This window comes from Macaca fascicularis, chromosome 4, assembly GCF_037993035.2.
Source record: "Macaca fascicularis isolate 582-1 chromosome 4, T2T-MFA8v1.1".
NCBI classification, from domain to species: Eukaryota; Metazoa; Chordata; class Mammalia; order Primates; family Cercopithecidae; genus Macaca; species Macaca fascicularis.
The window spans coordinates 151,418,924-151,435,478 of NC_088378.1; the positions used below are offsets into that span (position 1 = coordinate 151,418,924).

At 41.9% G+C, this 16,555-nt stretch overlaps 1 long non-coding RNA gene across 7 annotated transcripts in view; it reads left to right on the forward strand.

Annotated features, from left to right (window-relative positions):
• The first annotated feature begins 314 nt into the window (after positions 1–314).
• LOC123572902 (uncharacterized) overlaps positions 315–16,555 on the forward strand; it is a 139,856-nt gene continuing 123,615 nt past the window's right edge. For 5 of the 7 annotated variants that reach the window (XR_012434209.1, XR_012434207.1, XR_012434205.1 and 2 more), the window contains exon 1: positions 315–2,857. This is a non-coding gene — a long non-coding RNA (uncharacterized lncRNA). The remainder of the gene's footprint in view (positions 2,858–16,555) is intronic. The other 2 variants (XR_010586523.1, XR_010586522.1) reach the window with 1 other exon arrangement.

The following is a 16,555-nucleotide window of genomic DNA, read 5'->3' on the forward strand; positions in this document are numbered from 1 at the left end:
CTCGCGTGGGGGTGGTCACCCTAAGAATTACCTGCCATCTTAGCAAGCAGGACAGAAACAGTTAAGTCCTAAAGGCTGTGAGTTAAAAACTCTGTCTGAGAGAAAAGCAACGTAAGATGTCCCTGCCAGGTGTGGATGGAGAAAGACTGCACTCCTTAAGCCTCTCTTTCCACTGAAGGTCATCTGTCTGGTGCCACCTTAGAAACTGGTCTGATTCTGCAGAGGACATTGAATGATAACACCCTGCAAGTCAGCTGACTGCTGTGTCAGAGCTGCTGCTTTCTGCATTATCGCAACTGCCAGCTCCAGCTCCTGCAGTTTCCCAGTCGCAATGCAGCAAAGCAGAGGCAGACAACTAGGCACAAAGCAACAGAGTTTTAAAGTTTTCTTCTCCTGCTACTACTTAGCATGTCTTGCATGAGGAGTATTTACCTTTGTTTAGCCAGGAGCAGAGATGCAGCCTGAATGTACACGATGGCTTCTAACTTGGCAGCGCGAATTTTCAGCTGAGCAGGTACTGCTCGGAGACTTGTAACCAAACTGCTTCTGATGGAGCACGGCTGGTTTCCCACCATGTGTGTGAATAGTTTGGGGGCTTCTTATGCCACGCTGCTCTACCTGCAGGAATAAAGGCTAGGACAAAGGAGAGGATGCTTGCCATGGTTTGTCTGGCTGGGGCCTGTGCGAGCGACTCACCGCACTGATGCTGTGTGACTCCCCAGCTCACATTTAAGGCTGGTCACGGGGCTGGCGCAGATCCCCACTCCTCAGTTAGAGCACGGTTTAAAGGAGAAACCAGACTCCCTGATCTAAATCTTTCCCAGTCCTCTCTGGATGCGGGACAGCTGTCGACTAGCAGTGACACAACCAGCCATCAAGTGGAGAATCCTTGCGACTGCAATCTGTGTGCAGGTGGAGCCCGGGAGAATGACAGTCTAATTTCGGTCATCCAATGGCTTTTTCTGATTTTCCTAAATAATCGTGCTCGCTAAGTATACAGTTGTCTGGATTAGCCTGCCTGCCATGCAGTCCTCATCAACTCTGGCTGGAAATCAGGGTGCCAGGCAAGCCGCCTTTAGCTCTGGCTTCTTTCTGCGTGATGCTATGCAGCTAGGATGGGTCACGCTGACAACAAAGAAGGAAGCAGAAAGCATCACTTTCTCTTCTCTTGTGATGTTAGCGGAACATAACTCTTCTTCGCAGTGATGCCCTCCTCTCTGTGTGTGTGTGTGTGTGTGTGTATGCGTGTTTTAATTCATCTAATCGAAGAGCCTAGCAAACATCATCATGGACGTGGTTTTTAATGATTTGGAAAAAGCAAAAAAAAAGCCTGTGGAGACAGCGATTCGAAACAGCGGCACATTTAGGTTATTGCCAATTTGAAATACTTGGTTTGTGAAGCTGAGCCCTAAGGGACAAGCTCGGTAACTGAGGAAGAGATCGTAGATAAAGAAATAAAAATGACAAGCATAATGGAGGCTCTGCGAAGGGACTGTCAGAGCATCAGTTCATGGATGGCAATTTCGCCAGGCTGAGATTGAATAATTCATAGATTGAAATTACCCTGCTTTCACCTTTCCATTTAAACCGGCATGATCTGAATCTCTAATAAATTTTCAAGATAAAGTAAAATGCCAATTTGAATCTGAAGAGCTTTTAAAACCAGATGCTGCATCCCTGCATCTTTCGGTATCTTTCACAATTATCCTATGAGAACAGCACTTCATCACGAAGCACCATTACCAGGGAAAATTACTGTGATTACAATAGCAACAATAGAACACCATCAAATGATCTCTAATTTACCTAATTTGCTAAGACTGACTGTGTGGTTTTGATATCCATTGTATGTCACCATGCCCGGCACCCGTGAAGCTATCTCGCGCTGGAACAAAAGTGGCATCGTGTGTGTGTGTGTGTGCGCGTGTGTGTGTGTGTGCACGCACATCCTGCTACCTTAACTGTGAAAGCCTGGCAAAGAATATTCTCCTAGGTTACCATATTTCTTTCCTTTGGTTCACATTTTTGCTTTTTTCCAATGCCTCTACCCCAAACGTGTTTGGGGAAATGGAGAGCCTGTCATGGATGACTGTTTTTTGATACAGAAGAGCATTGATTTGTTAATTTATATACCCACTTTACTTTAATGTCTACAAGCATGTGTTTACTAAAAGGGAGGTAGGATGCTGTTCTGGGAGAGTAGTTTTAAAATGCAGCCGAGATGTAGCATATGTGTTTGTTTCTTCCTTGAAACGCCTGTCTGTCTCTTTCAGGTTAGAAATCCTTTCCGGGAACTTTAGTCCTGGTGTGATGTGTCAGAAGCCTCTCAGATTGCAAAGAAGCTCGGGAGAGACAATCAGTAATAACTCTATACAGCTTTTATTAAAAGCATGCATGTTCAATTCAGTGATTAAATGAAGCTTCGGTACAACTTTGGCTATGTTTATGCCTGCTCACTCTGGAGTAAAAGCCTGTACTAAAGAGAACTTTTTGGGACAGGCTGCACGGTTCATCTCAGGGTAATTGTGCCATCCTGAGAAGGTGGCATGGATCATAAATCCTCCCTGGAGAACAGACTGTAATCATTAATAGGCACAATGGCTTCTGGAATTTTACTTTCAGTAGTATGAAGGTAGTATGTGGGTTTCTGCTAGTCAAGTGATTTAAGTGTGGTTATCTAAGGTAGGGCTTCGGAGGTACGACAACCATCTGGGAGGAAGGTAGGTTTGAAACACACCTTTCTAACGTTCTGGGGTTTTTGCATGAGATCCTTAACTCTGATACGTTCCTCAATCCATTATCACAGCTTTACCCCTTCCCTTATCCTGTGACCCAACAAATACCGTTGTCAGAGCAGGTAAGTTGTGTTTCTCATCATTTGTATAATTGAATATGTTTTTCATTGTGGGCTTTCAGCAAGAACATGCTTTTTTATGTTATCTTTTCTTTCTGCTTATTGTTACTTTATGCTTATTGTTATTCTCACTACCCTTGAGATAACTCACAACTTTTTCCCCTTGTGTTTTTCTAAGTACAAATGAAAACATGGTATTTTTAAAAGTGATTTAAATATAGTTTTTGTTCCCTTTATCTAACTAAATACACTCAAGGTTTTAATGCTTTTCAAAAAGAAGGGGAAAACAGTTTTACTTAGGGAATAATTTGTTTAAAAATAGCAAGCAATTCAGTAGATATCAAGTGTGTTGCTATATTGTTTTCTTTAGATAGCTCACATTTCTAATACTGAACCCATTATTCTTATCTTTCAAGAAAGAGGCTTGACTTAGTGACAAAGGACTTTTCAAAAGCCCACACTGCCTACGTGCTAATGTGTTTTTATTATTATTATTAAAACATAGTCTGGATATTCGGCAAAGGTTTTTAATTTCTAGCATTTTAAAGCTGTTCAGTAGTTGAAGTTTGAACAGAGTCATCATTGTTTGAGCAGATCGGTTTACATGTCTGATGTTTGATACAGGAATCCTAAGATCATCTAAGAATACTTTCAGATCAGACTTTTGTCACTTTCTTGGGTCTCATTAGAAACTAATTATATTCACTTGATAAAAATGGGTAATTTGAAGCTCATTGTTTGATCATTCAGGTATTTATAGTTTATAGTCTTGGAAAATGTCTTGTTTCTTTAGGAATGCAAGTGCCAGACTATTAGTCTTTTACATAACATACAAGCAAGAGTTTACTATTGCATGTTAGTGCCTGATATTGAAATTCGCTTGTTTTGCCATAAAAAAGATAAGATCCATTATATAGAGCTGCTAACTTTAAAAATCCTAACTCCATTGTTTCTTTGAAATCAATTTTTCTTTTCAACTTTATTTAAGTAATTGAACATAAATAAACATAACACTTTAAAACACATTCATCAGGTAAGTTTTAATCCACTACTGGCAATGTTTTTGCTATTTATGGATATATCTTACTTATAATGCTCTGGATAAGCATAACATAGGTGAAAAAGACATAGAATCACTTTACATTTGCAGGTAATTTGAAAATAAAGAATCAACTATGAAAGTATATCAGCATGAGTTAATTTAGGTGAAATCTTAGGCAATCATGGGTTAACAGTATTTTGCAAGGTTTTTTGTTTTGTTTTGTTTTGGTTTTGGTAGGAATGAGAAACATAGGCAAAAAATTATCTCCTCCTCTTGACTTCTGAAAACTCTCAATTGCTCGAGAACATCAGCTGCAGTTACAAAGAGTGATTTAAAATTTAAACACACAGGAACGCATGCATAGAGTCCACACAAATGTGTTATGCTTTAAGATAGAATGAGTAACAGTGCCACCTAACAATTGCAGTCACTTCTGGATATTAGTGTATTTTCTATTTTACCTCATTGCTAGCAGGGAACAAAAATCTAAACTAAACTAAAATTCTTCATAGATAATATATTAACATTTCTTGGCTATTTATTAACTAGTTAACAAATGCTATAGTGAAAAAATGCATTTTTACATATAACCAAATGGGATATTCCTAGTTGACAATCACAGTTGGATTTCTCTCATTAACATATTCCGCAAGAACAATAGCATAGTATATTTTCTCCTAAGTTTTAAGCGTAGTAATAAAACACGCCTTTACCAAGTACCAATATTTGTGTTACACTAGTCTGCCAAAGAGAAAAAGGCAGGCAAGACAAAAGAAATAGGTTAAGATAAAAGAAAGCACTCTGTATTCAGTGAGGCTTTTTATTTTTAATGGCGTAATCAAAAAAGATTGGTTATGTTGTGTCTGGGTGCCGTCTTTTAAAAGAACCTCTTCTCTCTAGTAAGATTTTTTCCCAACATTTTATTATACATTTTTGTGAACATACAAAAAAGCTAAAAAATTGTGAGCACCCATACACAAACCACCTCGACTCTATGAATAACAGTGTACTGTGCTTGTTTTGTCACATATCTATCAAACTACCCATCCCTCTATTCACCCATCACTCCATCTTATTGTTTTGATGCACTTATAAGTAAGTTGCAGACATCAGTACACTTCACTCCTCAGGATGTGCCTGCTGAAGTGTTTCACTATAATTCAACATTTGTTTACAGTGCTTACCTTTACGTAAGATTTCTATGTGCATGTTGATGACCTGATTTTGGAAAAATGCACTGTTGTATTTTATATGACATAAACTATCTCTTTAACATAATGAATAGCTGGATGTAAACTCTCATGATTCTATATTTTAACTTGGAAGGTAAATTTGAGGATTTGTCACAAGTCCTCATTTATGACAAAGGGAAACCACTATGGTAGATGTAAGTGGGCCTTCCCCATCTTCAGTTGCTATGTGTCCCCCATCTCAGCCTTCACCCACCATGCCCAGGGACCACTGGTAAGTCACCATCAATTTTGGGATGGAGGAGGTGTCAGGCATACAAAAGTAATTCCCAGAGTCTATTTTTGTTTTTGGACCACCTTTCCTTTCTCTCTCCTGCAGGTGCATGAGAAGTAACCCATTGGCCTCTTGACTAATCACCAGCTTTCCTTCTACTTGGATTCTTCTCTGCCTCTTTTCTTTCCTCCCCAACTCTTCCCACTTAGCTTTCTCTTTTCCACTTTCTCCCTACTCCTACCTTTTCTTCTCAGAAACAAAGGAACAAATCTCTTCATTTTTCAAGTCATTCTCCTGCACTCAATTTCATGGATGCAAAGATGAGGGATTTAAATAATCACAAGAACTCTTAAAGGGATTAGTTTCTCTTGGTCTTAATTAAAACATAAATGAGTTGAGAATTGTCCTCTCAAGACTGCTTCAGTAATTCATCTCTTGGATCCAGTCATGTGAATGAGATTTACTCATTCATCTTTTTTTTTTTTTGAGATGGAGTCTCACTCTGCCACCAGGCTGGAGTGCAATGGCGCAATCTCGGCCCACTGCAACCTCTGCCTTCTGGGTTCAGGCGATCCTCCTGCCTCAGCCTCCCGAGTACTTGAGACTACAGGCACAAACCACCACGCCCAGCTAGTTTTTGTATTTTTAGTAGCGACAGAGTTTCACCGTGTTGGCCAGGATGGTCTCGATCTCTTGACTTCGTGATCTGCCCGCCTCGGCCTCTCAAAGTGTTGGGATTACAGGCATGAGCCTCCTCACCTGGCCCTACTCATTCATCTTTTAACTGAACCCTATACCAAGCTTCTCTAAGATTTGAGTTTGTTTAGCTCTGAAGAATGGGGACATTGGCTATGCTTCCAAAATCTGCTAAGTTTCATAGACTGCAGCTTCCTGTCATTAGCCATGGTCCATGGCACTTCCATTCAGGACCATTACAAGACCTTATGCCCTTGGTCCTTGGCCCCCAGGGTGCAGACGTTTCCAAAGCCTTCTTCCCTAGGTTTTGGTCCACTTACACAAGGCAGTCACCTTCCAGGTGGCTCCTCTCTCAGGCCATTTTTCTTTATTCAGTTCACCATGCCTAAAGTTTTCATTGGATAGATAACAATGGGTCTAACCTTAGCTGGAATTCTACCAATTTGCCTATTTTTATTAAGTAGTAATTGGATATGACAGACTGGTTAAGAGTTTAGGCTCTGTAGTAAGACAAACCTGAATTGTAGTCTCAGTTTTGCAACTTAACTAGTAGCATTATCCAGGCAAGTCATGGAATCAAATTTTAAGCTTCACTTCTTCAGAAGGTTGTTGTGAGTATTAGATGACACACACACACACACACACATATATATATATGAATATATGGCCAAGTTTTGGAAAAGTGCACTATTTTGTGTGTTTGTATGTGTGTGTGTATATATATGTATATATACAGCACACTAATACATAACAAGTATATCTATATCTATATATATCACAGTTTCTAGCACCTGATTGGTACTTGTTATGTGTTAGTGTCATTATAATCATCATCATCATCATCATCGTCATCTCAACAGAAGGTGCCATCACCCCAGAGCTCAGTTGGCTCTCCGTCAATTAGGGTCATCTCATAGATCCTAGCAGACTACTCTCTCTTTCTATGTCCAAATTTGCTGATCCTAATGGACCTCCCATTAAAGTTCACGTTTTTCAAGGTCTGCAAATATCCCTAGCTTTCAACTAATTGTGGGGCCCAATGAGTGACTACATTTGATAATTTTCTCAATTAGATTTCCAAATGAAAATTCAGGGGACAAAAAGTTAAAGAGATTTTGGAAGTACAGGGAAGTAGTATGGCTGGGACTGTCCAGGTGTTTTACACACAATAAATTATTGACGTGTAAATGTCATTTAGTCCAGCATAACATAATACAGAGGCCAATATGATGGAATCTGAAGCCAGACAGTCAGTATTCTAATCCTGATTTTGTTGCTTAGTATCTGTGTGACTTTGGATGATTTTTTGACCCTTCTTTGTTTCTCAGTTTTCTTATACATATAAAGTAAGGATAATGAATGATACCTTTCCCATAGGGTAGTACTGAGGATTAACTTAATTAATATCTACAAAACACCTAGAAGAGTGTCTGGCACATAGTGGTGCTATGGAAGCATTTGTTAAATAACAAAGTAAAAATGAAAGATAGACAAAGTAATCTTTGAGTAAAGATTACTTGAGTAAAGTAATCCAGAGAGGTTATCAATTTGTTCTCAGTCACACAGCAAATTAGTAAAAGATCCACCATTCAGGCGGGGCTCAGTGGCTCAGGACTGTAATCCCAGAAGTTTGGAAGGCCAAGGTGGGCGGACTACCTGAGGTCGGGAGTTCAAGACCAGCCTGGCCAACATGGCAAAACCCCGTCTCTATTAAAAAATACCAAAAAATTAGCTGGGTGTGGTGGCGTGTGCCTGTAATCCCAGCTACTCAGGAGGCTGAGCAGGGAGGATTGCTTGAAGCCGGGAGGCAGAAGTTGCAGTGAGCCGAGATCACGCCACTGCACTCCAGCCGGGGTGACACAGTGAGACTCTTTCTCGGAAAAAAAAAAAAAAAATCCACGATTCAACACAGATATCCAAACATTAAGCCTATTACTGAAAATTACACATTGCTCAAGAGCTAATTTTGGCCACAACAAAATACATATTTGTATCATTGATTATATCTCTAAAGGAGAAACAAAAAGTATTTTAAAAATACTACAGTACTGTTATCCTGATAAATATTTAAGTTTTTGTCTTATACCTTCTGTATTTTGTATTTTTCTTTCCACATTGTTATTTTATTCTCTTTTCAAGTTAATTTCTTATTCCCAACCAAAGTCTGTTGAGACAGGTCAGTACTTCATTTACATGAGGTAACTACTCCAAGAAAAGGACCAGTGCCACACACACACACGCACACGTGCACACACACACAAGCACCATTGTACTTACTGTGCCAGGGAGTATTATTACAAAAGTAATTCAAGTATATGAAGAAATCAGGAAAATTGGAAAAGTGTACGGAGGCCTAAAAAGGAAAATAAACCTCAATCATAGTCCCCCTACTCTTGAGACAAGCACTGATTGTCTATGACACAATATTGTGTGTATGTGTAAATAAATTCCGAGATTAGTCTTAAATTGCATACCCTGCTTTGCAACCTACTTTTAAAACATGAGAATATCAAGATCCTGTTTTCAAATCACTAAATTTTTTTTTAATTGAGCTCTTTAGTTGCTGTATATTATTCCAGTGTATATCTTCTCAATAGGATATTTAAGGTTTTTCTAGATTTATCATGAATGTAATCAAAAGATATATTAAAAATTGAATGCAGCAGAATACATTGAGAATAAACTGTGCCTGCTTTCTAGGCTGTAGGTTCACTGTAAAACAACGGAAGTCTTTCTTTCCTTCCCTAGAGCCCATGTGGTGGGGCTTTGGGTTACAGCAATCTGGGTTTCTCTTAGTCCTAGGGGCAAGTTAACAGTTCCTTGTTTTCAAAAGTGTGCTCAAGAAGGTGAGTCCACTGGAAGTCCAATATACTGGGGAGTCCTACCTAGACAGGAAAGGGCTGGGGGCTTTGAACTTCTAGAAGTAAAGGGCACAGTATTTCAAGACCGCAAAGAAGGCTGGATTCCTAAAAGGCTGGTGGTGGCATCCTGAAGCTAGCAGAACCCTGGAAGAGCAACTGTGGAGATGGTGGGAACTACCCTGCGTCCCTGTGGTTGATCCCCTCCCCTCCCCTCCCCTCCCCTCTCCTCTCCTCCCCTCCCCTCCCCTCCCCTCTCCTCTCCTCTCCTCTCCTCTCCTCTCCTCTCCTTTCTTTCTCTTTCTCTCTCTCTCTCTTTCTTCTTCTTTTTTTTTTTTAATAGACAGGGTCTCTCTCTTGCCCAGGCAGGAGTGCAGTGGTGCCATCACAGCCCACTACCGTCTCGAACTCCTGGGCACAAGCCAGCCTCTTCCCTCAGCTTCTTCAGTAGCTGGAACTACAGGCATGCACCACCACACCTGGCTAATTTTTAATATTTTTGTTGCCCAGGCTGGTCTCAAACTTCTGGCCTCAAGCTATCCTCCCATTTCAGCCTCCCAAATTTCTGGGATTACAGGCATGAGCTCTAGCACCCAGCCTTTGTGGCTGACTTCTACCTAAGGGTCATGACGTCATCAGTAGTGGTGTTGCCCATCACCATATGCGTGGAAGCCTCATTAGGGAAACTAGGAACCACCTCTCCTAAATTCCAGTATTGTACATGCCCAAGGATTCTCCACAATTCCAAAGGATGGATAAAAGAGGAAAACTAAAACTAAAAAAAAAAAAAAAAAAAAAAAAAAAAAAAAAAGATTGAGCTTCCCACCAGTGCTGGCTGATGGTGATAAACCAGAATTGATTTGTTTAGAAAGGTTATGTGGTATCCAAGCATCAGGAGGAATTCATGTCTGTTACCTAAATAACACTCTTCTTGAATGGGTAACTTAGTGTACCTGATTATTTACTTAAGGTGAGTTTATTTTAATTCCTGGAACTAAAGTGAACTAAAAAAGAGTCTGAATAGTTTAAGCCTTTTTGGTATATATTGCGTCTTATTTATAAGCTTTTGTATTTTTCAAATCCACTGATTGTTCTATTTATCCCTGACAAAAGGTTATTACAGAAAAGAGGAAAGCAAAATTAGCCAAGCTAATTGATCATTAAATATAATCAACCATTAAGTACAAATTTCCATTTATAATCTACCCCATTCCCGAAGACTTCAATTACTGGATTGCTTCATTGATAAGCCCAGGAGATAATCACTAAGTATTTAAACAAACAATATAAATTTCCACATGAGAAAGTGACATATACTTTATTAGTTAATGCAGGCTGCCAAGAAATTATCTAAAAGCCTAGAAACAGAGAGCACCAGAAGAAGAAGAAGTCAGTCTGATCAGGCTTCTCTAAACTTGCTTAACATCTTTTAGTTGCTTCTCAATAGTTTTAGGGCAAAACCCAACTCCTTGGCAAACTTTCTAGCTGTGTGACCTTGGGTAAGTTACTGGACTTCTCTGTGCTTCCATTTCCTCTTCTGTCAGCAGCAATAATAGGACACACTTCATGGGGCTGCTGGGAGAATTAAGGGAGTTAATACATGGAATGTACTAGAACAATACCTGGTACCCCTTGCACTATATACAAATCACGAGCACACAGCATGGCACCCAACATGTGCCTCCTGCCTGACTCTCCAGTGTCACACCTCCCTGGCCTCCTTAGCTTATGCCGCACTAGAATGAAATAAATACTTGCCATACTTTAAACTTCCCATACTCCCATTTTTTCCTGCCTTTGTACATGCTGCTTTTCTTTCTTTTTCTCTTTCTTTCTTTCTTTCTTTCTTTCTTTCTTTCTTTCTTTCAGTCAGAGTCTCTCTCTGTTACCTAGGCTGGAGTGAAGTGGTGCAATCTAGGCTCACTGCAACCCCCATCTCCTGGGTTCAAGTGATTCTTGTGCCTCAGTCTCCCAAGTACTGGGATTACAGGCGCCTGCCACCATGCCTGGTTAATGTTTTTATTTTATTTTATTTTATTTTATTTTATTTATTTATTTTTTTTCAATAGAGACGAGGTTTCACCATGTTGGCCAGGCTGGTCTCAAACTCCTGACTTCAGGTGATCTGCCCGTCTCAGCCTCCCAAAGTGCTGGGATTACAGGCGTGAGCCACCGCGCCCACCAGTCCATGCTACTTTTCTGATTAGAATGACCTTTACCACCTTCTCTTCTTGGCAAATTCTCCTATTCTCTGACCAGAGAATGTTGTGTTGTTAGCCCTCTCCCTGCAAAACCCTTTGGTCCAAGCTGGGCACCACTCCTGGGTTCACTGATGAGATTTAGCTGAGTTTATTTTAATTGCCCATGACACTGCTGTCCCCCACCCCCAGGTGAGCTCCCTGAGGTCAGGGAACATGCCATATTTATTGCTGTATCCCCAGGGCTCAGCCCAGTGTGGCCCATCAGCGGTACTCAATAATCATTTACTGAATGACTATATGTGTCATAGGATAATTAAGGGGGAAACAGAACCTTTCAGATTTACAGAGAGTGTTTCCAAGCATTTCTAGCCACATCTCACTTGATTATATGGAACACAAAAGCAGAGATTGTTACCAGTTTTCCAGATGTGGAAACGGTGGCTCAGGGAAGTGAAAGGCTTTGCCCAAGATGCTGTAACATGCAAGAGGCAGAGGTGGGACTGAAGCCTTGACACCCCTCCTGGCAGGGAGTACTTTTTTTTTTTTTTGCATTACCCAGCTCCGTCTTTGTAAACCAGTCTTTGGAAGACACTATGCGGCTTTTGACAAAGGGCTTATCTCTCCAAGTAGGAGTTACAAAGTTAGAGATGGCAGTGTAAAACCTGGAAACAAAGGAGCTGGTTGGAAACGGGCAGTAGGCTGGTGAGGGAAAGGAGGAAAGGAGACCAGGGCTTTGGAGAAGTTATTTGAGGAGGCAGAATATGGGCTTCCAGTGATGAGCCTTGCCCCTGGGATTCAGTACATGGGAGACCCACCACCCTTTTTTACAGAGGGCTTTAGACCAGCAGAAGTATTCCTCATTTCCTTTTCTTTGTACCTGTGTCTTTATTTATTTTTGAGACAAGATCTTGCTCAGTTGCCCAGCCTGGAGTGCAGTGGTGTGATCTCAACTCACTGCAGCCTTGACCTCTCGAGCTCAAAAAATCCTTCTACCTCAGCCTCTAAAGTAGCTGGGACTATACGTACATGCCACCACACCTGGCTCGTTGTATTTTTTTGTGTGTAGAGATGGAGCTTCACCATGTTGGCCAGGCTGGTCTCGAACTCCTGAGCCCAAGTGATCTGCCTGCCTTGGCCTCCCAAAGTGCTGGGACTATATGCTTGAGCTACTGTGCCCAGCTGTGCCTGCCTCTTTAGACACATCAAAATCCGTCTCTGTGATTTTTGCTTATGGCCATACAGAGGCAATTTGAGGTTCACCAACCACAAGGGAAGTAGCTGCCTGCCTTCATGAGGCTCTGATACACTATAAACCTTCCTTTCAGAACCTGTGATGGAGTCAAGTGTGTAGCCCCAGCTACTTGGGAGGTCGAGGGAGGAGGATCACTTGAGCTCAGGAGTTTGAGACCAGCTTGGGCAATGGGGTGAGATCCCATGTCTAAAAACGAAGAAGCTGTGATGGATATTCCACTAGACATCTTTCTTTGCTAAATCATCATATTTCGTTTTTAGAAGATTGGTGGAATAGAGAGGGCCCACTGTTGACCACAGTTGTGTTTACGTTCAAGAAGAATGAATGCTCTTCAGAATTTCATGCCCCAGATACCAGTGAGAAAGGGGCGGTGACAGAAGATGCTTCATTTCATTATCCTTCCTTGGAGACTCATAATTGAATAACCTTTTATTAAAAGTTTTGTAAGGCCAGGTGTAGTGGCTCACGCCTGTAATGCCAGCACTTTGGGAGGCTGAGGCAGGAGGATCACCTGAGGTCAGGAGTTTGAGACCAGCCTGGCCGACATGGTGAAACCCCATCTCTACTAAAAATACAAAAATTAGCCGGGCATGGTGGTGAGCTCCTGTAATCCCAGCTACTCGGGGGGCTGAGGCAGGAGAATTGTTCAAACTTGGGAGGCAGAGGTTGCAGTGAGCTGAGATCACACGACTGCACTCCAGCCTGGGTGACGAGCAAGACCCTAACTCTAGAAAAAAAAAAAGAAAAGTTTTGTAAAGTTGAGCTGAAGGGTTCTCCAACTCCACCTTGAATGTTCAGTCCCTTCTGCATTGCAAACTAGGATCATCGTGTTTTTTTTTTTTTTTTTTTTTTTTTTTGAGTCAGAGTCTTGCTCTGTCGCCCAGGCTGGAGTGCAGCGGCGTGATCACGGCTCACTGCAAGCTCTGCCTCCCGGGTTCACGCCATTCTCCTGCCTCAGCCTTCTGAGTACCTGGGACTACAGGCACTGCCACCACGCCTGGCTAATTTTGTTTTCGTATTTTTAGCAGAGACGGTGTTTCACCGTGTTAGCCAAGATGGTCTCAATCTCCTGACCTCATGATCCGCCCGCCTTCGACCTCCCAAATATATTACTTTCCAATTGTCAAGCTGCTGTGACGTGTGTTATCTCATTTGTTTCTCACAACCCTGAACTTGGACTATACAGAGCTAAACCACTGAAAGCTGTCCTGATGGTGGGCAGGTAGATCAGACATACAGGGACTCCTGACTGCAGATGGGTGTTTATCCTCCCTTCTGTGAGGATATTCCTGCCAGGATGTGTTGAATTCCCAACCTGAGGCTAGTCCGCCGACATGATTAACAGAAGCATGGATTAGCTATCCCTAGAACTAAAGTCTTCTAAAGTCATATTTTGAAGATGAGCAGTTGAGGAAGGAGAGGGACTGAGTGAATGAAATTTTATACCAGCCTCGGCCAGGCGCGGTGGCTCACGCCTGTAATCCCAGCACTTTGGGAGGCCGAGGCGGGTGGATCACAAGGTCAGGAGATCGAGACCACGGTGAAACCCCGTCTCTACTAAAAATACAAAAAATTAGCCGGGCGCGGTTGTGGGCGCCTGTAGTCCCAGCTACTCGGGAGGCTGAGGCAGGAGAATGGCGTGAACCCGGGAGGCGGAGCTTGCAGTGAGCCGAGATCGCGCCACTGCACTCCAGCCTGGGCGACAGAGCGAGACTCCGTCTCAAAAAAAAAAAAAAAAAAAGAAAGAAATTTTATACCAGCCTCACTGAAAGGCAAGGTCCTCCTTTGAATTTTTGTACCAGGAGTGTCACCTGTTTTGGCAGAATAACCTTAAATGTTCGTGAAATGGGCCTGGCGTAGTGGCTCTTGCCTGTAATCCCAGCACTTTGGGGGGCTGAGGCGGGCGGATCACCTGAGATCAGGAGTTTGAGACCAGCCTGGCCAACACAGTGAAACCCTGTCTCTACTAAAAATACAAAAAAACCCCCAAAACAAACAAACAAAAAAATTAGCCAGGCATGGTGGTGCGTGCCTGTAATCCCAGCTACTTGGGAGGCTGAGACAAGACAATCACTTGAACCTGGGAGGCAGAGGTTGCAGTAAGCTGAGATCGAGGCTCTGCTCTCCAGCCTGGGCGATAGAGTGAGACTCTGTCTCAAAAAAAAAAAAAAAAAGTTCGTGAATTGTAGTCTCAAAATGCTGGGCCTTTGTGATAAAGTCGGTTGACAGGAAGAAGCCAGCAGTGAGACACCGGGTAAGGCGCATGGAATATGGAGTGGAACAGAGCCGACAGTCAGCTCCCAGCTTTGCCACAGACTCGCTGTGTGCCCTGGAGAAGTTGTTTATTCTCCCTGGAGCTTCATTTAAAAAATTTTTTAAATGTAGCTAATCACAACTCCCTTGTAATATGGTGAGGGTTAGCAATAGCATGTATTTTCAACACAGAACACCAGCTCATAAGTAGATGCTCAATAAAAATCTGTTGAATGGAACTGGGTGTGGTGTCTCATACCTATCATCCCAATACTTTGGGAGGCCAAGGAGGAAGACTTGCTTGAGGCCAGGTGTTTGAGACCAGCCTAGGGAACATGGTAAGAGCCCATCTCTAAAAAATTTAAAAGAAAAATAGCCGGGCTTCGTGGCAGGTACCTGTAGTTTCAGCTACTCAGGAGGCTGAGATGGGAGGATCGCTTCAACCCAAGAGTTTACAGTTACAGTGAGCTATGATTACACCACTACACTCCAGCCTGGGTGACACAGGCTGCCTAAAAAAAAAAAAAAAAAAAAAAATCTGTTGAATGGATGAAATGAATTAGGGATCACTTATGGTGCACTTCACATAGAGCCTGGTGCATGGTGAAAACAAGAGCTTTTACTTATCAAAACTCTACAGAGGCAATAGATGCTAATAGAGTTCCCTAAACGACTGTGGGAATGTAATAAAAATAAGTATGTGTGAGGGCCGGGCACGGTGGTTCACACCGGTAATCCCAGCACTTTGGGAGGCCAAGGCGGGCGGATCACGAGGTCAGGAGTTCGAGATTAGCCTGGCCAACAGGGTGAAACCCCGAGACTCCGTCTCAAAAAAAAAAAAAAAAAGTATGTATGAAAGAGATCATTTGTTTGGCTATTGTGAAACCAATCTCAGTTCTCATTCTAGTTGCTAAAAAGTCTAAAATGTAAGAAAGTCTCTTTTAGATCTTCTTTAAATGTGGTGAAGAAAAGTCTTTCTCTTGCTTTCTGGCTAACAAGTCCAGGCTGGCTGGACTCTTTGGTGGGTTTGTAAAGTTCAGGCCACTAGTATACCAAAATTGCACCACATTTGCAAACCTCATGTGAGTTCACAATGCGGCATTGTCTTTCCTCCCCTGCGGCATGAAGGATTGTCTGGAAAAGGTTAGCTGTTGCCATTAGGGAACCTGGTGTAGCCAAAACCGAGGTGAAGCAGAAAGAAACCATGGGCTCTCAACAGGTTTGCCAAGTGATTTGCAAGGGTATTTACTTAAAAAAAAAAGCAGAACACACAACCTTTTATGATATTATGGCTAGGGAAGTTTTGTGACTCTCCTGTAAAATGCTCCCATCATAGTCAAGTAATTGATCAATGTTTGGCTTTCTCCAAATGCATTTCAATAAACTAAACAAATCTTGATTTCCTGATGTTTTACTTAAACCTCATTTTTCGAGTACTTTATTTTTTCATGACATACTTGAAACCAATTTTGAATAAGAGAAACAGCATTATGCTTAGAACCATTAAACCAAAGTGCCTTTGGAAGTCTTCCAATAAATTGGATAGAGGGGGAGAGGGGCTGAAGGATGGAGGCATGGCCATCTTGTATTTTTTGGTATTTCACAGTGCTTTGAGAGGTCGGGAACATACCGCTTTGAAGTAGTGAATCAAATGATTATAGATCTAATGAAATCGTCTGGTCAGTCTTTAGGATCTAGGAAACTGAATGTCTAAATCTTCTAAAACCCATAACGGATCTTTCACAACTGGAAGCTCTTCAAAGATAGAGGCATCACTGTCTACACTGTCTGCCATAGTAGGCTGACCTCAGGGTTAAGAATTTTTTTCTTGTGTCCAACTGAAACTTCTCTTGTCTTCCAAATGAGATATGAAAAATAACTGATCCGTCTTCTTGTAGCAGACAAATAGACTGATGGGCCCAACATCCATCCCTA